The sequence below is a fragment of the Malaya genurostris genome, chromosome 2 (genome assembly GCF_030247185.1).
Source record: "Malaya genurostris strain Urasoe2022 chromosome 2, Malgen_1.1, whole genome shotgun sequence".
NCBI classification, from domain to species: domain Eukaryota; kingdom Metazoa; phylum Arthropoda; class Insecta; order Diptera; family Culicidae; genus Malaya; species Malaya genurostris.
In genome coordinates, this window is record NC_080571.1 from 309,618,558 (window position 1) to 309,642,534 (window position 23,977).

At 35.8% G+C, this 23,977-nt stretch overlaps 1 protein-coding gene across 14 annotated transcripts in view; it reads right to left on the reverse strand.

Annotated features, from left to right (window-relative positions):
- The window catches only part of LOC131431072 (electroneutral sodium bicarbonate exchanger 1), a 118,632-nt gene that overhangs the window by 48,734 nt on the left and 45,921 nt on the right, over positions 1-23,977 (reverse strand). Inside the window, exon 1 of one of the 14 annotated variants that reach the window (XM_058596538.1) lies at positions 7,057-7,208. The exons of the other annotated variants lie outside the window; for them this stretch is intronic. The gene's annotated coding sequence lies outside the window, so the exon portion shown is untranslated. Of the gene's footprint in view, positions 1-7,056; positions 7,209-23,977 lie in introns of those variants that run through there. 14 annotated transcript variants of the gene reach the window in all.

Sequence of the window (23,977 nt, forward strand, 5' to 3'; positions counted from 1 at the left end):
TGACTAAGTTTCAACTAGTTTACTTGGAAACAAGTTATTTTCAAGTTATGAAAAGATAAGTTATTTCAGTATGGCATTATAACGTAACGACAACATATTTTTGGCCGATTTAACAACTAGTAGAAACTGCGCTTTTTGAGTCATGCAAGTGGTTAGATGTTAGTAACAATCACTCAAATATCTGGTTGCAAACTAGTCACAAACAAGCTAGCGTAACAAAAATTGTTACTTGGGAGATGCATAAACGAGTGACTGCATAGTCGACAGCCGGCTGTCCGGAGTTTTGTCAATTTCGGAGATTGACTGTTTCGTGCATTATATTGCCAGCACAAAGTAACACATAAAACGATAATACTTTAAAACATTCTTGGTAGCCGGCTACCCAGAGCAATAAACACATGATAACATTATTAAAACATTTACTAACAAAGTATCCTCTCCTGTGATGCATGTGGGAATGCAGAGGATTCCTCGGTTCTTAGTAGCAACATGCATCGAACTAACAATCCTTTCCCTCCCAAGTAGATCTGCATTCGGACGTGGCCGGCGTCGGTATTGATCAGCATGCATGGTTCAATACAGTTTGCACAGTGTGAAACAATGTGTTATTCCCAAACATGTTACTTCAAAAAATCATTTTGCAATCTCAATTGGTCCAGATCAATAACGGAGTAGCAACACACGGGCGGTCTCTAATGCTAATGCTAATGCTAAGTAGCGAGAATATGTTATAACTATAATGACAAATGAATTATTCCAATCAAATTCACTTTTCGCTCTATCATTTTTGAAAATGATCGCTGAGGCGTATCTTTTTATTCGGATCAACCTCAAAAACATTCATGAATATATACCTGTGACAGAAGCAAAATTCGTATATAATTGCACAATTATTTCTGTGAAGCCGATGTTAATTCGCAATAATTTTCTATTGTGCGTCTGATTTTTGTACTAGTTTCCGGTGACGGTGAATCACTCTCAATACGGATGATTTTTATGGTATCTATCATGCTGGTGAACTAAAAAATGTTGATTTGTTTTATAATAAGGGATTTCAATTTAGTATACTTCGACCAGTGGCGCACCGAAAAAATTTGGCACCCGGGGCAAAATAAGAGATTAGCCGCCCTTATCGTTGGTGTAGTGAGCAAAAAAAAAATGCAAAGCTGAACTCCATCTCCGGAAAGCTGACTTGGACGAGTAAAAAAAAAAAAGGATCTAAGGATAACTTTATCGCCCCCCCCCCCCCTAAAATTGTTGCTCCCGGGGCGAATGCCCCTTCGCCCTTCGTTTTTGTATAATGGAGAAAATTTATATACGTATACAAAACAATCCCACATGCTGCTGAATATTATGAAATGTACATTACGGAATTGTTTGGTTTCATAGAATCTAGCTGAGATCGTGGGTATGCAAGAATTCTCTGGAAAAAAGAAATCATTATATGAACGGGTTACTGATGACTTTTGCATGAATTTTGAGTGCGGTACCTATGTGCTCCTAGTGCTATATTCAGCAAATTGACATACTGTGATAATGTCTGTGAAAGATCTTGTCCATCCAAAACCTCCTTGGAATATAAATCTTGAGGTCTTCCAATGTAATCGATGACATTGGTGAGTTTCTTTTATGTGGTCCATACTCGTGGTATCACATTCAAATAATTGGATCATTGTGATGAGTTATGAGGAAGTGCCTGTTCATCCAATAACTACTTCGAGTAAAGGCCTTAAGATCTACTAGCATAACCAAGTGTACTATCAAGCTCTCTGTACACGGTCCATGCTCGTGATATCACTTGCAATTAAAGGGTTTATTGTAGATGCGCTGAGTCACCCGAAAACTACCTGGAGCTCAGGCTTTAAGGTCTGAGGACAGAGGGTCGCGTGTTGAGTTTTTAATCGACTACGTGGCTCGCTCAATTCCCTTTGCACATCGTATTTCTCTTGTACTCTCTCGTATATCTCGGTTAATTTTTCAAATGGGCGTATAAGCAAGTGACAGTTTCTCTTCTATTAATTACCAAGCGGTTTCCACGTTTATCACTCAACTGTTTGCATGAAATGATACCCGAAACTTTCGACTTTCAAACAGAATAGTGATATCAAGAAAATCTTTTTAATCACATTACAATAATCGAAAGAGAGAGAGTGATTAAAGGGAAACTGTCACTTGCTTATACGCCTTGATGAAAAATCAACCGAGATATGAGCAAACTGTACTGGGTTGCCAGCATATATTTTATTATTTTGATGAGAAGTTTTATCACATTAATCTATTGTATAGGTTGGAGATTACATGGATTCCAATGAACAATAAAAAAATATTCAACTTTCACAAAGTTTGAATGTCTGTGTGTTTGGCAGCCTTGTCGAGCCATTTTATTTCTCTCGCCTTTTTCAGAATGCTATCAGGATACCAAAGCGAAAAAATGGCGGATGAATTGAAACTGACTTTGTTTCACAGAAAAATACAAGACTTTATTTTTATCGCTATAACATATATGTTTTTATGTACTAATCGAATCTAAACTAAATTATCTAGACTTTGTCACGGTAGATTTATGATACAAGCCTTAAAAGCCGAGATATTCGATGAACAAGTAGAGGTATGCATTTCCGAGCGTTCCAATTTTCAGCAGTTCTTCAGTAAGAAAAAAATACAACACACCGCTAAACTCAATGAATCATTCTGAAAATTTCACAGAATATTCTCAACTAAATTTCGAAGACATTGTCAGGTGGGTTTTTCTATATTCTGCACCATTTCCAAGAAAATTTAATTTGAAACAGGAAAATAGCAAAAAACCTACCACTTTACTGTACTGTCCTCAGCCCTTAAGATCTACCAGCAAAAGAAACTGCATTAATGAACGTTTTACTCTCAGCCCATACTCATGCATTTAATAGGCCTATAGTGAATGATCTACTTCATCCAAAAACTATCTACAGTTTAGGCGGTAAGATCAACCAGAATAACAAAGTGCATTAAAAATATTAATCTTCACGTTCCATACTTGTAATTCACGGATGTCTTCAGATGATTGAAAATAAAATTGGACTACTGATAACATACCTGGAACAGCTATAAATAGAAAAGTAATGTGAGGCTCTAAAAATATGAACAGCAAAATAGACATTAGCTATTGTAGTTTTTGCTGTGGCACAGTGTAGTCTCTAAGAACAATATTCGAAGTAGTTCTTGGATCTTGGAATATCTCTTACAAATTTCCGTAGTTTCATAACATATTCAGATGGTCCTAGATACTTGCGTATGAACGTAGTTTGATTTTTTATGTTACTTACACTAAAATCGAATGAAATTGACAAAAACCTTTTTGCCTTTCTCATATAGAAATGCTATACAATCACTGCAAAAACCGACTTTTGAACCGAGGCATGGAGGGCCGAATGTCATATACCATTCGACTCAGCTCGACGAACTGAGCAAATGTCTGTGTGTGTGTGACAATTCACTTTTCTCGGAGATAGCTCAACCGATTTTCACAAACGATTTTCCGGTTCCGGAACTACAGGGTGATATGAACCAAAATTGTGAAAATAATGTCACTCACTTTTCTCGGAGATGACAGAACAGATTTTCATAAACCTAAATTCAAATTAAAGGTCTTATGATTCCATACAAAGTTTCACAATTCCATTTGGATCCAACTTCCGGAATTACAGAGTGATATGCACCAAAAATGTGGAAATAATGCATTAAAAATGTAGAAAAAATGTCACTCACTTTATTTGGCAGATGGCTAATCCGATTTTCACAAACTTAGATTCCAATGAAAGTTCTTAATGTACCATAAGAATATTCCAATTTTTATTCGGCTTAAGCCGCTGCTTCCAGAGGTAGGGTGTCAGTTTCAAGTATTATTTTTTGCATGAGCCATCTCTTTATATTTGCTAGTTAATTTCACTAGTTTGCCGACCATGATAGTCCGTAACCAATCTGCTGAATTTTATTCAAGTTCGACTACTAGTACATTTTTTTCCAAAATTTGAATCTTCATATTAAATAAATTGGTAGGTCATATTAGTGTATGGTTGAATGAACCGAATGTCATTATGTCGATAGCCAGCTTTTGGTTGCGGAAGTACCAACAATAGTGATTGAAGGTAATAAAATGTAGCTCACTTCACTTTTTCACACATGATTGAATAGATTTTCATTAACTTCAATTCAAATGCAGTACATCAATGTAGCAGTATTATGCAACAGAAATCATCAAAACTATTTTCTAAAATTTTTTAAATTGTAGTATTTCGAAGGATTTCTGCTATAATATACAGGAGAAAATGGAAATGAGAAAGGCATCTTTACACCACTAGGTGAATTAAAACAAGTTTTTTGGGGAATAAATTGAAATAACGCGATGGTTTATTTAACTTACGAATCCCCGACTTTGCGCGTAAATTGAGGGTCCAGTGCGATATTAGTTCTAAACTGGTCTGCGCAAACAATGCTACTCGGGATTATATACTACCGAAAGGCTGGTTCCGATCGACACAGGTTTTGCCATTCGTGTAACTGCTTCAGTTTTCCAGGACACGAGGAGAAACCACTCAAACTTAAGAAGCACAGTGGTCTTTCGGCAAGGTTTTTTTAACTCTTGTCTTCAGAGACCTGATGTCGCAGATGACATTCACAATTATAGAAAGTGTTTTTATTTTGTCTATTCTTATTTGGTCTTTTATATGATGTATTTTTTATTTTGTCTTTTCACAACTTGAGCAAGCCGATTTCGACTTGCATTAAGTGATATTAAAATTTTGCTAGAGGAATGTATGCTTCTTGGTGTGAGTAAAGTGCAAGACATCCAACTGAACAAAGTTATCAAGTAAGTACCAAATGAACAATAAAAAAGTGCACTCGATTTTCTCAGATACTGCTTCCAATCCAATTTTCACAAGCTCAGGTTCAAATGAATGGACTTACAACCCCACATGGCCCTACCGAATTTCATCCAAATACACCTCCCGGTTCCGGAATTACAGGCTGATATGTATGAAAATTCCTTTTTAGGAACGCTATTTTAGCTCCTGGGAACTTCTGTAAAAATCCGATCTTGATGCGATTGGTGTCAAAAACACCGGATATTTTTTATCTTATTCTGTGTTTATCGGTGTTGATATGGTCCAAAAATACCGGAGTTATTCCAGATCGCGTTGGGGTAAATCGGTTTTGCCATTTCGGGTATTCGATCAAAAAAACTATAAATATATATCGGAGCAAAGCACAGTCTTAGCATTACATTCCTTTTGTGGAATTTGGCCTTTCTATTACAACAGACTTCGCAGCCGATTCTTAGATTACAGAATCATTGCATGGCTAGTACTACGATCCTACTGACACTATGTATCCTTCCTTGTATATATGGGAACAGTTATGAAATAATCTGAAATGTGCAAAATTTACTAAATCGCTTCAATATGAATAAAACAATCATTTGGCCAACCTTCTTCGAGGGTACTGGAACCGGTCACAAAACTCCCAAAAAAACATTGTTGAAAAGATATAAAAATGTGTTCAGGAATAGAAAACTATATGTAAGCTATATGGGAACAGTTATGAAATAATCTGAAATGTGCAAAATTTACTAAATCGCTTCAATATGAATAAAACAATCATTTGGCCAACCTTCTTCGAGGGTACTGGAACCGGTCACAAAACTCCCAAAAAAACATTGTTGAAAAGATATAAAAATGTGTTCAGGAATAGAAAACTATATGTAAGAATAAACAAAATACAATATAAAACTGTTTTTAAACCGTAGAACCACCTACAATTGCTTACCGGTGAAACTAATCTTGAATTGTGACAAGGCATGCGACATGTCAAAAAAACCTACTGGGCTCCACAAGCTGATTGAAGATATTCAAATACTAAAAAAATAGATTTCGGAAATTTAAAGTCTCTAAAAATTTCAAAATTTTTTTCGAGTTATCATCAGATCTCGACATTTCATAAATTTTAAATACATCTGAAAACAATTTATTTTCTAATATGGACCAGTAGGTCTGAGCCATTAAAGAGAGAGAGAGAAAAAAAAAAATTTCCTTGCTTTTGGCTTCTTTTGCGATTTTTTTATGTTATGCTGTTTTTAAGGGGATATTTTAATGTTTTTCATGCAAATTGGCGTAGTTTTTCATGTGATTTTTTATACTGTACATTTTTATGCGAGGGAAAAATGCCCTGAGTGTATAATACAATTATCAATACAAATCAATCAAAATGATTCGTAAAGAAAATTTGTAAAATTTGGAAATACTAGTAGTACACAGAAATGCATTCGATTCGAGTTTTCATGTTGCTATGACAACAGTATTGCACAATTATCGAACTGTTATTTTTTTCTGCGGTATTGCTTCTTTGAGTCGAAGTAAGGATAATGTTCTAATTTTTTGGTAATTCGTTGATTGAAAATCGAATAACTTAGTGACTCTACTAATGAGATGACAATTGGTACAATAACACTATAGTACTATTTTGATAAACAGAATTGATAATAATTTTGATTTAATAATTTTGGATAGCTCTGCCGATTAATTAATTTGATAATTTTGGATAGCTCTGCCGATTTTTATGAAACTAAAGAAGATGTACTCAATGAGCAATTTCAGCAATCGTTTTTTGATGCACTGTTTATTCGAGTCTTGAATTGAACAAATTATCACTAAGTGATTTTTTTTCAAGATGAATTGCGTATTAAAATGCTAGTTCGACTATCGGGTTCTTTTTTTTACTGGTGATAGTTTTAGCCTTTTACTGATGCCAAATCACATTATAACTACAAAAAAAAACTTCCAACTAACGATCAAAAATATGTCGATATCTGCATCTTGGAAAAAATATTCAGTTTACGAAATGTAAGTGTAAAGACATTACACAAATTAAGGTTTAGCGAATTCATCAGTTTCCGCTTCGCGCACTCTTGAACTTGTTATCTTCTTTGCTTTGATTTATCGTTAAGCATAACATATTGTACAATAGAACAGTGTGCATTATTTTCGATTAGTTGAAATGAACGAATCGAGAAAAACTTACAAGTAAGAAGCACTAATAAATATGTTGCAGTTTTCGTCTTATTTATCGTGTAAACTAGAACTTGCACCGGAAAGCAACTAATTTTACGACAGTAATTCAAAACAAATTATCACCCACACCAGATGCAATGCACCATACTGGACCGGCCCACGTACGCGACCCAACTGATTCGACAGACGGCATCAACCTGCGTAACGCCAGTTGTTATGCTGATAATAGTTTCGTTTAATTGTGACGTTTGCATGTGATCGCCATAAGCTGACTTTGAATTGTAATCTACTTGCGTGAAGGTCTGCTTAGGGTGCTCGTCTGTGGGTTACCTGATGGAAATTCGCATGACGGAAATTGTTGAAATATGACTAATGTCAGCGTGGAGTACGACTAATTTTTCCCGGTATTGTTGCATGCAAGGTGAAGTTCACAGCTGCCGGCATTTTAGTCTGTCTCATGCAAACAGCAAGGCGTGATCTTCCTGTTATTCAATTACATCAATCACTTACGCGCTTATGCAAATAACTGACTGCCGGTTTGATAACCCGTCATTTTTTGCGGAATGCTTCTAAAATGATAGTTTATCATACGATCATGCATGATCGATAGTGTTCATAGGAAGCGATACAGCAAATTAATTTAATGTTTCCAGTTGATGCAGCGTAAAGGTATCGCGCCGGATGTTTAAATAACAAATATAGTATTTCCGAATAGCTATTACTCTTTTATACATTTGCTATAGGGGGTGGTGATGTCTGGGCCGATAGATTTTCCAGTACATCTTCTAATCTAAAACCTCGTATTACAAAGAGTAAGCTTTTCTGATGATAAAGATGAATGACCATCCAAGTGGCAAACTTTTTAAATCAAAACAAAAACACTTTACCTATATAACTGTCCGGACTACCTATCGCTTAAAACTTTTATTCCAAGACACCGGGAGAATCAGAACGTGTTTTAATCAATATTCTATGCAGGACAAGTCTATATACAAAGATCGAACGATGCGAATGACGTTGGCGTTGGCGTTGGGGTGGAACGTGACACGAGCAATATCTGACCGGCTCAAATGCGTGAGTATTTCCCTACGTTTTCCATAATTTAATAGTCTTGGATCAGTTGGTAGAATGAGTCGACAAGAAAAAAACAGGCAAACTGAATTCGTCAATCAAAATACACATTCAAAATTTATAGCTTCGAAAACGCTTAGGACCCCATCAGATGGCTGCCTCGTTTCGATTAAATTACACTTGTTACTGAATGGAGGCGCTTAGACGTCTAGCTCGACGTGGCTGGAGCTATTTTTATTCGAATGTGTGGTAATTGTGCCTCTTTTCATCCGAGCTAGCCATACAACTTTTTGATGATGCGAAGTACTGTTTTCTGAGTGACATGAATGGTTGATTGAAAAAACTCCCTGTTTTATGCTTTGAACAATGCTATGATTCTTATGCATAAATAGTCTTCAAATGAGTGGGATGCATTATGGAACTAGGATAAACATAGGAACGATGGCTATATTTTCCAACATTGCTCACTTCTTCCCATCGTAACGACTTTTCTGTTTTGGTAGCATGTATCTGTGGTTCATCAACAGCAAACAGGAATCGGTTCGCCAACAGGGTAATTTTCAATCCGGCAGTGGTTGAATAAATCCTGTTATGACTGGATTTTTTCATGCAAAGGCTGTTGAATTGAAAACATGTCTGATTGGTATGTTTCGTACAGCTTCATGTGAGGCCAAACAATTCATTCGTAAATAATGTGTGATCATTTGCTAGTCTTATTTCTTGATATCGTGCGTACGCAGCACGTTGTTGTACAGTAATTTATGTTTCACTGAATTTAATACTACAGTGTCGAGAATGTCGTTTAATGACTTTAATATGATGAGTTGAGTTTTTAATGGTTGCTTCTACTTACATCTCATTTTATTTCATTGATCCTTCCACTGGAATCTGAAAATGTGTATGTACAACGCAAAGAGAAATCAGAGAAGCAACCATCAGAGGGAAAAAGGTCCTGTATGTTCGTTTTAAGAAATCGAAAAGGAATAGTCATATTCGCAATTCGATTTTCTTAGTGTGAAAATGTAATTAAAATTTGGGTAAATACGCAATCTTCGTACCGGATCTGAATTTAATTTTTTTTCTGGTTTTCTGTTACAAATGAAATAGATACAATGCTTGGTACCAAGAATGGTATAAAATTCATTAAAATTATCATTACAAGATAACAATGTTTTTCCCGTAAAAATTATTTCTGGTTCGTGTTCAGTTTCTTGGGATAGCTAGTCTGTCTGTTTGTCGGTCACTGCTCATCTGTCTCCCTCTTTTTTTGTACTATGTTGTCTGCTATACTTTTATTTCGATACTCGAAAAGGCGCCGGTGTGTTTTGTATGCGTTTAAAGAAGGTGGTTCCATCTTATATGCTCTTCGGTTAGAAGTATCCATGTGAATAGCTGATCATCTACGAATATCAGCAGACTATACGTCAAATTTTAAGTAACCTGTATCAAGTATAAAAGCCTTGCGAAATATCTGAAAAAAAAAACTAGAGAAAATATATCTGCACCGGCTTCAAAAAGTTCTATTACATTCTGTACAGAAATCGAAACCAATAATTCTAATTCTAACAATAAAATACTCTCATAGAATAAACCGTTCAAACTCGTCGGTCAATAAGTCTCCGGTCATCGTTCAACAACGGAAATTAGTGAGCGCAGTACTCCTGTATCACCATCAAACCAACCAACCAACTGCAATCAATGTACAACAAGGCGCATCTACAGCAACTAGCAACGAGCTCAAGGTTGCGAATTACGAGGAAAACGAATAGAAAACATAAACCAACAACAATACCACCGAAGCGGCAATGTATGACGAGACGAGTCACGAACAAAGTGTCCTTCAATTCACAGGATGGAGATGGAATCTCCTCCCCCCTAGAAAAAGGGTAACAACGAGATTCAATAATAAAAAAAATATTTTTTGTAATAAAAACATGGCTCAATCGACCACGTAAAGTTTTTATGCGAATTAACCTGAATAAATTTTTTTATAAAGAAAAAAAAATGTCTCCGGTCTACAGATAGACTATTTATAATTCTTCTAGTGTTCAATGAAGACATCGTTCAGATGTCATTTACGAAAATTTTATTACATTCAGCTGATTAGTGGGTTAGTTAATGAAGTTTAAGTCACACGATTTTTGAAACATTAGGTGAATCCACCTAGTGGTGTGATAATGCCTTTCTTTTTCTTCAAAACAGTAATATTTTTTATCTTTCTATCAACACTGACACTAATTTGTGCTCATTTTTGACACCAATTGATTTAGATTGAATTGAGTAGTTAACAAAAGCATGCATCCGTGTTTATGGCATATGGTCGGCATCATTTTTCCAACTAAGCGTTTGGCATGTTTCATGTAAGACTTTTGGCATCAAAAAATATTCAATTTCGGAAATCTCATGTACAGTTTTCAAGATCGAAAATTTTCAAACCTCAACAGCCGGGTAGCACCCCTTACCCATATCCGATTTAGCTTAAATTTTGCATGGGGACCTTTTTTAGGTGCTTAAACTTTTGAGCTCTACCGCTTTACGAAATTAGAGGTGATCCCAAAATATTGGCACCCTTAAAGACTGTATGGACGTGCGAAATGCAATCAGGAAATTCGGTGAGGATAACACCTTTGAGGATAAACCGGAAACAGGTCGAAAAAAAGGTCCTGCTAACCCTCAGTTGGATAAAAGTATACTGAAGGCGTGCGAGCAAAAGAAGGAGGTTTCAGTTCGGCGTGTGGCCAAAAAAGTGGGCACTTCGAAGTCAAATGTTCTTCGTGCTAAAGAACGTTTGAATCTTCGAAGTTATAAGAAGCAGATACAACCAAAATGTGGTCCGAAACAAGAAGCATCGATCAGGCCGAGTGTTCTGCTACAATATGACTCTTGCTGGAAATTTGAACTGCATAGTCATGGACGACGCTTTCAAACATACGTAAAACTCGATTACAAATCCTTGCCGGGACCACAATATTATACGGTGCGAGAAGGGCAAGTGTTAAACCAGTCCGAGACATCGATTGAATTCGAAAAAATTAGTGAAGCAATGGTCTGGCAAGTAATTTGTAGCTGCGGTAAGATTTCGAAATTCTTCATCACCACTGCTTCAATGAACAGTGAAATATACATCAAGGAATGTTTACAAAAACGACTTCTACCCATGATTAGAAGCCACAAGGATCCTGTTGTCTTCTGGCTAGATCTTTCTTCTTGCCACTACTCGAAATCAACGGTAGAATGGTATAATACCAAAAATGTCACTTTCGTCCCAAAAGACATTAATCCACCAAATTACCCACAACCACAACAATTGAGGAATTTTGGGCATAAACGAAGGCACATCGTAGGAAACATGTCTCGGCAAACCATTCAACAGTTCGAAAAAGATTGGAAACAAGTGTCAAAACTTGTCGCCAAGAAGTCTGTACGGAATTTAATGAGGAACGTTCGCAAGAAGGTGCGCCAGCTAGTCTACAATGGCTAAGTAGTAAATGTTGAAAATAATATTCTGTTGTTGTAGTCTAATATTATCAGTATATCGAATACAATTTGAATATCTAACACTTGTGAATTATTCACAGCGAAATCAAAGTGCGTCCATACTTTTTGGGACAGTCTTTATATACTTTAGAGAAGTAAAAACAACGTGTTTTGTCGGTTACGTCACTTATACCATCTTATCTCTGGAACTAAATTTCACAGTCATTTGATCTTTGAACTTGATCAATGGCCTAATAATAGCTTTCAAACAAGTTTAAGCTTGTAGAAATCGGTTTAGATATCTCTGAGAAAATTGCGCTTTGAAAAAATTCGTTAAAAGGTGCATAGACATGCATAGATGTTTGAACTTGATCAATGGCCTAATAATAGCTTTCAAGCGAGTCTAGGCTTGTTAAAATCGGTTCAGCCATATCTGAGAAACTTGCGCGGTAAAAAAAAAACAACGCGTTTTTTCGGTTACGTCAATTATACTATCATATCTCCCGAACCAGAAGTCGCAGTCATTTAATCTTCGAACAATGGCCTATTACAAGCTTTCAAACGAGTCTAAGCTTGTTGAAATCGGTTAAGCCATTTCTGAGAAAATTTCGCGTTAAAAAAATTCGTTAAAAGGTGCATACACAGACACATACAAGCACACAAAGACATTTTCCGATCTCGTCGAGCTGAGTCGATTGGTATATAACACTATGGGTCTCCGAGGCTCCGTTCGATAGTCGGTTATTCCAGCAATTCTAATACCTTTCTATAGAGAAAGGTAAAAATAATTGCTCTGGTCAAAATGAGGCTGTTGTTACACAAATCGTCCCAACAGTTCATTCAGTCGTAATGTACAATCGAAAAGTAAAGTTGCTTAAGATAGCTACAGAAAAGGATGTACACTAAGGTCTTTTTTTATGCGGTCTTTTTTTATGCGGTTTTTTAATGCGACTTTTTTATGCGAATTTTCAGAGTTATGCGGTTTTGTTTTATGCGAATTTTCAGAGTTATGCAGTTTTTTGTATGCGTTTTTATGCGGTACGTAAACTCGCATAAAAAAGACTTCAGTGTATATTAACTATTTTGTATGATTATTTGAATATGAAGAAAATGTTTGCAAAGTTTTCTTACAGTCTACGATGGCTTAATTTCATGAATTTCCATGATTCGCATGATTCAATCCCCAGTGACTATTTTTTGTTCTTAGATTTCAAAAAGAACTTACTGAAAAAATCTTTGCAAAGTGTACCGTCTTTTCTCACAGTCTACGATGGTTAAATTTCATGAATGGAATTTCGATTTGTTACCGCATCCATCATATTCGCCTGATTCAGTCCCCAGCGACTATTTTCTGTTTATAGATTTGAAAAAAAGAACTTGCTGGAAAAAGATTAGCATCAAATGATAAGGTTGTTGTGGTATAAAAGTGTTGTAGAAATGTTACAACAATTTTCTTACTTTTCAAGAGGAATGTACCAACAATTCATATAACAAATATGAAAAGAAAACAAATAATGCACGACCACACTTTTCACGGAATCAACAAGAACGGTAACAAATACCCCCGCCATCTTAGAGCTAAGGCAGTGTGCTTTGTTAAATATATCGTTGAATAAAAAAAGGACCGGTAACAATAACGAGGAATTATTGGACGGAAGCGCGATTAGTGTACCAATTGTGTTACAAAAAACCTGTTTTAATCCACCTAGTGGTGTAATGATGCCTTTCTCATATCAATCATACCATCATGTAAAATACTATGGTATTCTTCAAAATAATTTTCTTCGATTCCTAAAAAGAATAACCGAAATCGGTTTGTTTGACCATCTACTGATAAAAACTATTATTTCGAGAAGATTTGAGGTCGATTTAGAAAACTTTTTACGGTTTTTCGCCCTTTTCAGTGATGGTATACAATTTTTAACACATTTTACCTTATATTTCCGGATCCGGAAATCGGATCCAGATGAAATTCAGGAATTACGTATGGGACCACAGGACCTTTCATTTGAACCTAAGTTTATGAAAATCGGTCGCGCCATCTATTAGAAAAGCTAAAAAACATATTTTCATTATTTTGCACATTTTACCCCATAACTCCGGAACCGGAAGTCGGATCCGAACAACATTCAGGAATTTTGTATGGGACCTCAAGGCCTTTTATTTGAACCCAAGTTTGTGAAAATCGGTTCAGCCATCTCGGAGAAAAGTGCACTTATTTTCACATTTTTTTGCACATTTTACCCCATAATTCCGGAACCGGAAGTCGGATTCAAATAATATTCAGGAATTTTGTATGGGACCACAAGACCTTTCATTTGAATCTAATTTTGTGAAAATCGGTTCAGCCATCTACGAGAAAAGTTAGTGCAAAAAACGTTACATACACACACATACACACACAGCAATTTGCGTACTTGACGAACTGAGTCGAATGGTATATGACACTCGGCCCTCCGGGCCTCGGTTCAAAATTCAAAATTCGGTTTTCACAGTGATTGCGTAACCTTTCTATATGAGAAAGGTTAAAAATCGAATAGAAATAATTTTGTTATATGAAATCTGGTTTAGATTAGTTTCCAGGTTATTTCCAAGTGTTAAATAAATAAATGGAACCGAAAGTTTCTGCCGTTGGAACAAATGTATTGAGTTTTCAAATAAAGTAGAAAGTTGTGACAGATTAGTTTGAGAGTACTATTGTGCAAGGAATCGTTGAATCCACTTCTTGAAAGACTCGAGACTCTAAAAAAAATCTGTAGAATAAAATCTTCATCAGATTTCATGCTAGCTCATTTCACTAATAAGATGTACTATTGAGAGCTCAGTTAGTCTAAACACGAATGAACCTATTGCTTATTCCTGCAGTTAATTCGGCTTGTACGAATGATGATGAACTATTTAGACTTCCGCTTTATAACTTGAAGGAAATATTTGGTTCTCGTGTAAATTTTATTAATCGAATATTCTCTGTTTTGAAAAAGCATGAAACTGTTTGAAATCTGTTTATCTGGAGGAACATTTGTTTTTTTTCCCATCTGTGTGTGATACTCATGAAAACAGTCTCTATAAAACTATCAAACAAAAAGAAGCAAATAGGTCATTCATTCTATCAAAAATATACCGTTTTAATTGCTTTGTGCCCAATTACGCTCTCACTAGGTTAGAATGCTTCAACCGGAAGCTTTCAATTAACATAACATGCCACCAGAAAAAAAACGGAACATCGGAATATTTATTGTTAGTAGTAGTAGTGTGATTCGAAAGCAGTAAAAAAGTATACAACATTTTCACAGTCTCAACAGCATGGGCCTTGAATATGCGAAAATATTCATGGTTGTTCTTGAACTCGGATGAAGCAGGGGATCCACCAGGCGACAGCATCTCCGACTCTGGCCGACGTCAAAGACCACAAAAGAAGTTTCTGCTGTGACGATTGCTTTTAATTTCGGAACTATCTTGGTCATGTGACTTACGTTGGTGTTGGCACACGGGAATGACAATGCCGGGAGGGTTGTTGAAAAAAAAGAAAAACATCACCGCCAGTTGACGGCTGGCAATTGCGCTATTTGCTGTCGGCGAACGGGTTTCGCGCCACGATATCTCCTCCATAAAGCATGTAGCGGCGCCAAGATGCAAACGAATTGAAGCCAGTTGGTGAAGGTTACTGACCTACGATGCATCGTATTTCATTCCTTCAGTCAGTTCGAATTGGTTTTGCATTGCTCGAGTATTTTCGCTTTCCGAAGAGTCGTATTATACAACATATGTCGTATTGTCCATGGTCAACATGCCGGGAGATGACCTTCACTGCGATTAAGGCTGTGTCAGTGATTACGATTACAGAACGAGTGCGTTCGAAAACGACGAATCATTCAGTCGGCCGTCATTCATTAGTCTACGGCTATCGTATGACAACTTTCACTTCTGTGTAATTTGTTTGCTGTCATGTTTCAAACTCATATTGATTTATGTGTTGGAGTTTGTTTTGGAACAGCAAATAATTGTTTTTGAGATAACTTTTCAGCTTAACCTACCCAGCAGTTATAAGTTTCAGCTGGTTTCATGAATTGCAGAGCACTGTGACCGTGCGGGTGAACGAAGAAAAAGTGTTTGTATTTCCGATTAATAACATTTCCCTAGCGTTGTTTGTTCTCCTTCGTGATGGCGATTCGAACACTTCTGACGCCTATGTTGTTTGCACGATAAGTTTTGTTTTCGTAATCATCAAATGATTATTGTAATTATTGCAGCCGCAATTTTTAAAGAGCGCAAAAAGAAATCAATTACAAATGGGAATAAAATGTCTTCAGGTATTGTCAGAGAAATAAAGCGTAGTTAAAATGCACGACATGGGAGTGATATGGTACTTTAGATCATGTTTCCTTAGGTATACCACATGGTACTCTACATTTGGTTACGCTAAGGTTTAAGTGATAGCTTAGAATGGTATTTACTTGTACCATACAATAGGATTGATTTCCCCGAGCAAATGATGCCTTGAGTCACGAAAACAGTGGAATGAAAGTAAGCAAAATTTCGAATCGTATTCTTTAATTTGAGGGTACTTTAAGGATCAAGAGAGAGAGAGAGAGATATAGAGATAGAGAGAGGGAGAGAGAGATTAATTTCTTGGGAAGCTTACTTTCTTTGTTTCTATTTTGTTCCTATGATGAAATCCTCCGAAATAAACTTCTTAATCTATCATTGAATGATGATCAGGACTAGTATATATATTTTTCATTTTCTCATTTCTTTAAAAATCCGCAGGATTCTGACGTCGGTTAGCGGTTCAATGGATAGGCGCTTGTCTTACAAACCAGTTGTCGTATGTTTGAACCACGGACTGGAGGGATTCTTAGTGTCAGTAGGAACGTTGCATCAGTCGTGCAATGGTTCTGTAAGCTTATGAATTGGTTGCAAAGTCTTTTGAAACAGAAGGATAAACTCCACAATAGGATTCGATAGAGCAAATGACTTACTATAAGTGTCATAAGCGAAGAATAAGAAAATGTGGGTTTTAGGAGCACCTCCTTGTAGGGATAATTTTACAAACTTTTTTAATGTTTTTGTGTGCGAAACAGGTAATCGTTTGCCAAATAATCATTTTTAGCGAACTCATTGGCAAATAACAATTCAGATATATGTATTAGTGACGTTTCCTCAAGCCATGATAACATAAATCCTTCGTCTGCTACCCTATGAGTACCTAGTGAGTAATTAGTAATCCTCAATTATAGTACTAGCAAAGATTCTGTACGTTAACCATTGGATGCGAAATCTGTTGAATCAGAATGGTCAAATTTCACAAAAGAAATGTTGTTCCAAAATTTTTGTATTTCACGGAAATGTCGTCATCTCTAAATTGGCTCTAATTGTTCTCAATACCTTCCAATGCAGCTCCTTCTGAACAATAGTTTTCGCAATTTTGGATCATGACAGTACTGAATTTTAAACGAGGGTTTTCAAAATTCATTTCCGTTTTTGGCTTCCATCTGTCTCAAACGAGAGCTTCACAAACAATATATTGTCAAAACACCCACAGAAACACCGGCTTTGGTAACAATAACATTGTTTTTATGAACGTTGTCCACTTCCAGATATTCTCAACAGTTGTTTTATTTAATAATATATTTAACACTGCCTTAACTTTAAGATGCCGAGGGCTTTTCTTGACTGTACTCAAGACTAGGATAATTTCTTGAATTATAACATTGTTGTCAGTGTTGGTGATTGCCGATAATTTGACAGAAGCTGCTCGATATTTATCTATATTGTATACAACATTTTCAATCCGGTAGAAGATGCTACAAGAACTCGTGTCTCTCAATGCATGAACCGTGAGAGAATTTTTCTACACTTCTTCGCTCCACTTCATACTCTGAGTATTTCACGGCCCTTAAAAAAATTACAGTCTGATAATGATTGGTGCTGTGTGGAATTTACCAAGAGAGAATCGCAAGTTGACAATTATCGCAGAATTGAATTGATTCGACTTGATGATTCTCATACTAGGTTGCAAAATTTCAAAACCCTTGTGTGGAGCATTCACATACATTTTCATAGACACAACTTATACGAAGGTTATATGCACATAGTCAGAATAAGCGGCAATAGTAAAAAGATTCTATCACAATTATCCACTGCCCATACAGAATTGGATCGCGAAACGAGAATAAGCGACCGTTTGTTGCTTCAGAGAGAATCCCCACAGCAGCGAGCTTACCTTTGATTCACTGACAGGTCATCGAGAGAAATTCGCTCTCGCACTGGTGTCTATTCTATGCTAAATGAACAATGCCGGTTTTTTGTTGCTGCGATGATATCCGTCTCTCTTTGATGGGACTAATTGAACCGTGTGAAGAGTTGCTAGTGAGCGTTCTTTGATACGATAAAAGCCATCCTTGGTGGTAGTATTTGGTTAATGTATCGTAAAGTGATCACCACAACTCTGGTCGATATTCTCAACAGTTGGTACACTAAAACCTCAATTTACGCGAACTTAATTTACGCGAATTTAATTCACGCGACTTATTTCACGCGTTGCATTTGAAATAACGCGATATAATTTACGCGATGATCGCGTAAAAACCGTCTTTTTGAAAAATGAAGGAAATCTCAATTTATATACATACACAAAACAATCTAACATGCTTCAGGTAATTGAGTATTGTTCAATGTACATCAATGAATTGTTCAGTTTCAAAGAATCTAATTAAGGTCGGGGGCATCCAAGAATTATTTGGAAAGCAAATATTGTATATAATCACTTTTATATGACTATTGAGTGCGGTATGTACTCGTAGTACTAATCACAGAAAATTGACATACTATGATAAGATCTGTAGAAGAACTTGCTCATCCAAAACCTCCTCGAAGAAGGCCTTAAGGTCTACGAACGTAACCGATGATCCATCGAAAAACTACCTGTAGTTCAGGTCTTAAGATCTACCAGTGTAACAAAGTGCATTAACGACCTTACCCGATCAGATGCACATAACAAAATCATTACACGAGTGATATACTTGATATATAGTTGATATGTATAACAATTTGTGTTATTTTGAGATAATTAACAAATGAAAACAGTTGAAAGTTAAAACTTATGATATCAATATAATAACAAAATCAGTTATAATGTTTTATTTTCATTTATTCAAAATATTTCAAAATTAGTTACAAAATATTTTTTAAATAAATTACTCCAGTTGTTATAATTCAGTTATTACCATTTGATCGGGTATCGTTCTCGGTCCATATTCGTGAGGCCACATGGAATCAATAGGACAATTTTGATTGCTCTAGGCCATCCCAAAACTACATGGAGTTATAGCTCTACGACTATGAGCAGCATTGAAAAACAATACATAGACTGCTGAATGCTCGAGTATATCTTAAGATTTGTTTTCACCGAATACTCGATCTTAAGATTTGTTTCTTGGACGACTGGGAACCTACCTGGAGCAGCTATAAATAGACAAGTAAGCAATGTGTAGCTCTAAATGTATGAAACACAAACAAAATAGGCGTTAGCCGTTGTAGTTCTTGCTGTGACACAGTGTAGTATCTAAGGACAATAGTAGTTCTTGGATCTTGGGACATCTCTTAAGCATTTCCATAGTCTCAGAATGTACTCAGAGAGTCCTCAGGCGCTAAAGCAGAGGACGTACAAGGATTTTTTATGTTATGTACACTAAACTCAAATGAAATTTGAACAATCTTTTTTTACGAAAAAAAAAATCGAAATAACGCGATATTTTAACCTAATTTACGCACCCCGGCTCGGTGCGTAAATTGGGGTTCCAGTGTAGTTTGATCAAACTTGACAAACTTAGGCAGATCCCAAATAGATGCACTGAAAAACTTTAGTTCCATGCTACCGAGGTTTGGTGAAAGGTACATAAATAAATTTTTCCCGTTTGACAAAGACTTATCTTTCGTAATGTAGTTCTTCATATCGTTCGTGTTTTCATTTGGTAGCGACAAAATCGTAAATACTTTTTTGATAAAATATTCCAAATTATGGTAAATTTGCATCGGTTTTTGGGAACTTTTGGCATACTTGTTTCATAAAAAAACAGTTGCTCAAGCGCATCGATTGCTTGTTCAAAAGTAGGGTATCCTGCTTCAAGTGAGAGGTGTTTTCTTGAATTCTTCCAATAGTTTAAAAAGTTTGGACTTTGTGTGGAAGTCAATAGAACGTAGTGTATGTTTCATTTGTAATCGTAAGATGATATTCAATTTAATTTTTCGATTCAATTTTTCTATAATATTGTGAAGTCTCTCATTCGTGACTTATTCCAATAACATAAGCCGTGCCAAAAATCACCACAATTAGCACTAATAAAATAGATTTATAAACTTTGTTACCCAAAATGGATGACTGGCCGGTTTATAAAAGAAGTAATTATGTAAGAAACCGCATTAAATTACGAAACTGATTCAAGGTGAATTATTGATTGACTGGCCGCATTCCAGTTTTTATATTGGTGAGTATCGCCAAATTTCAGTATTCAGTGCTAGTAATAGAAAATATTTAGACCGGATTTTCAAATTTGTTCCACGAAATGACTGTTAACTTATGAATCTCGACGTTTCATTTCCACCTAGTTCATGATTATTTTTGCGAATGAGGCCGCGTGGCGAAGAGCTAAAAAAATAAACATAATTATGACAACATGTTCAGCAATAACAACAAGCCCAACCGGCCTGGCAAATCCTCTGTCTGTATCGATCACTCACTAGCTACGGTAGTTTGCATATGAGAAAACCTTTACCTGGACGGGTCGTAAACCGCGGCCGTTCGATTTCCTTTACACGCGCGAGATCAGTCGTTGAAACGAAAACTGATGCAAAACTGCATTCCAGTTGATTATTATTCACTAACCACGCGTAGACAGACGGACAGGCACACATACACACGCTACCAGTCACGCATCCATAGTAAACACGCAGTGCGGTGCGGTTTGTAAGAATATGAAATTTCAAAAATAAACTATGGCGCGGGAGGAGTATCATCATATTTCATATGTACGTTTGTTTATAACGAGGAACATATTAGAATAGAAATGCACGATGTTAGCGAGACATTCACGGTGCAGCCGGACAAATACGTGTGTATTTCGGGATGAGCTTGTTTACGATTTTCCGTGGCATTCGCGGTGACCATGGTACCTATTCGGTTCATTGAAGTTTATTCCGGAAGATGGTTTATTAGGTGATATGTTTTCATATCCACTTGACTGTATCTTCTTGGACGGGAAAGCTGTTTCAAGAAGTATATCTGGTCATGTTTCTGATTGATTGTATTCTCAGATGCCAGTTCATTAATTTTTTGCTGTGTAGACATATGACATTTGTTAAACACAATTAAACTTTTAATAACACAATAATCTTGATTCTGATATATTCTGATATATATCTGATTCTGATGCATTCTGATATATATGTTTAGAGAAAACTGGTTCATTTGACATGCAAATCAGTTGTGCTTTAATTGATGGAATTGGATTTAAATGACGTTGGATTTGCATATTACTTATATGCTACTTAGCTCTTCAATTTTGAACCGAAAGTCTAAACTTAAAAACAATCATGTGAAATTAAAAAAAAATCATGTGAAATTTATAAAAATATTTTGAGCATATTAAAAAATCAAGTAAATTTGCGTCTTCTGAGATCGAAATATTCGAACGTAAAAATGACACATTTTTACAGTTGATTTAATACAATATTAACAAATTTTGAATTTTTTACGTGTTCAAACATGTAATTTTCAATTCCTGCGATATATGATGGGTATGTTCGATACAGATTTCAGTCATTCTAGGTATATTCCGCAATTTAACGAACTACGTTTGATGATTACGTCACTTGTACATTTCACAATTTTTGGCTGTGTAGACTAGTTTCAATTCAGTTTAGGAAACGTACATTTGATCTCATATAGTAACAATGCAGTAATGCAACAGATAGCATTCTGAAGAAATCTTTACGATACAAAAATGTTGGCTACGCGACAGTATTGAAATGTGCAATATACAATGAAAGAAATTCGTAATTTGATCGGAAAAGTAGATTAAATTAATAGATTAAATTAGTAGATTAAAATGATAACCCTAATTCGGTTTATTATGATTCATTACTTTGTTTTTTATTAAAATTGTATGGCAGCTAAATTTCTGCTATGACTGGGCATAAAAACAGGTTAGCAATTTAAATAAATGAGAACTCACAGAAACTATGATTATTTTGGAATGAAAATACACCCAGTGGCAGAGTTAGTACCTGCATTTCGTGCAACATTTGAATATGAGAGGAAAAAGAGCTTCAAATATGAAAAAAATAAATAAAACATTGTATATTTATAGTGGGTCGGTATAATACTACCTTGATCAAAAAGTTCCTGCAATGAACAATCAAATGTTGCGTAAAAAACTATTTAAATGGTGCGACGACATTGCAAATGTTAGAAGACTGTTCGGCAACGATTTATCAGTTTATTTTTTAACTTTAACAGTGGAACGAACGTTTCAGAAGTGGTGAAGTCCACGTCGTTTTTAGTCGAAAAAGAAGGCGATACACACAGTTTTCATTGATTACAAGGGTGTTGTGTATCATGAATTCCTTCCGCAAGGCCAGACCGTTAAACAGGAGTATTATTTGGACATTATGAGCCGTTTGTGTGAAGCTATTCGCCGAAAAGACCAAATTTGTGGGTAAACAACACGTGAATCTTGCTCCACGATAACGCACCGTCACACAATACCATCGTTATCCGTGAAAATTTGGCTAAAAACTAAACGAATACCATTCAGCAACCATCGAATTCACCTGATTTGGCTCACTGCCACTTTTTACTATTCGGTTAACTCAAGAAACCGCTCCGTGGAACGCGCTTCAGCACCCGAGATGATATTATGGAAAAATCTCAGATGGCTCTGTTGACCATACCGAAAAATGAATATATAAAATGTTTCGAGGATTGGATCAAACTATGGCATAACTGTGTTGCAGTCGATAGGGAGTACTTGAAAGTTCTACTGTTTTAACAATGATCATTTTAAATTGAGAAATCAAATAATATAAATTTCGGCAGAGCGAAAAATGCGATTCTGTATCAGTTCCAGCAATGCAAAAATGCATGGTATATACTAATATTTTATATTGAAAAGTGGTTTAAACTTAAATAACTTATAAACCTGTAGTTAATTCGATTCATGGATTGACTTTGTTTATGTGCTTAGAGATGACTTGGGTAAAGCCCAGTTTCAATAGATGTTTTTTAAAATGTTTAAAAAGTGTCCGATTTAGCCCTAGTCTCCCCTATATTATAAAAATCACCCCAGGAAGTATCTTTTAAATGTATTCGCATTTGTGAACAGTAATCGGATAACAACAGATTGTGTTTCCTAAACTCACGTTGTTCAATTTGAAACTGAAATTGAGTTATAGTTATGAGATGGATATAATAAAGAAAATTTTTATTAAATTTTATTAGCTATGCAGGCCGTGTGCAGCGTTCTCAAACATTTTGGTGACCAGCATACTATCGATCTGCAGGATCACAGCAAGCGTCGTAGTGGAATGAAGTATCGGAAGCTTCATTTGAGTGTGTTGAGAAGGATTCAGGCAAACTGTACAATGAGGTTCCTATAAAATACAAAGGATACATCCTCATGGACGACGACGTTGGGGATGCATATTCATTAGGGTGGGACAAAATATTGATTTCAGCTCCACTAAACTTCTCGTGTTTGTTTTGGGTCCCAGAAGCACCATGCAAAATTTTAGCTCGATCGGAGAAAATATAGGTTTAAAGTTTGTATGGGATTTAGTATGGAGAAATTCATTTTTTACAAAAAAATCGGCTAGAGATCAAGCTATGAACTCTAAAAATCAGTGCGTATGTCGTTTTTGTAAGAAATTTAACTAGGAAAAACAATCCGAGATTTGTAAAAAAAAATATTAAAGGAAAACCGACCCAAGGTCCCAACGATGGCTCATTCCTTAATGTATCTAGCACCACTGCTGCTAATGGTGGCAATATGATTTTGCTTTCTTTTATTATGCTATAACGGTTGATCTGAGTTGTTTGATGTCTTGACGATAGTTACTCAGCTTAGAATGAAGCGTCTTTTTAAGTGATAAACCATGCTCCAAACCATACTGTAAAGACACAAATATTTGAGTAAATTATGTTTTTGTTTACCTAAAATAGTATCGTCTGTATCTTCTAAACTATAAGAGATAGAGAGTTTGTATATTCGGCAAAGTTATTGGATTTGAGTTTTCCTAACGTATTGTAGAAGACTCCAGTTATTGTTGTCAAACGTACTGTTTTGGGTGGTTTCCGTTTTCTTTTCGTTTTCATTGTTGTGCACAGT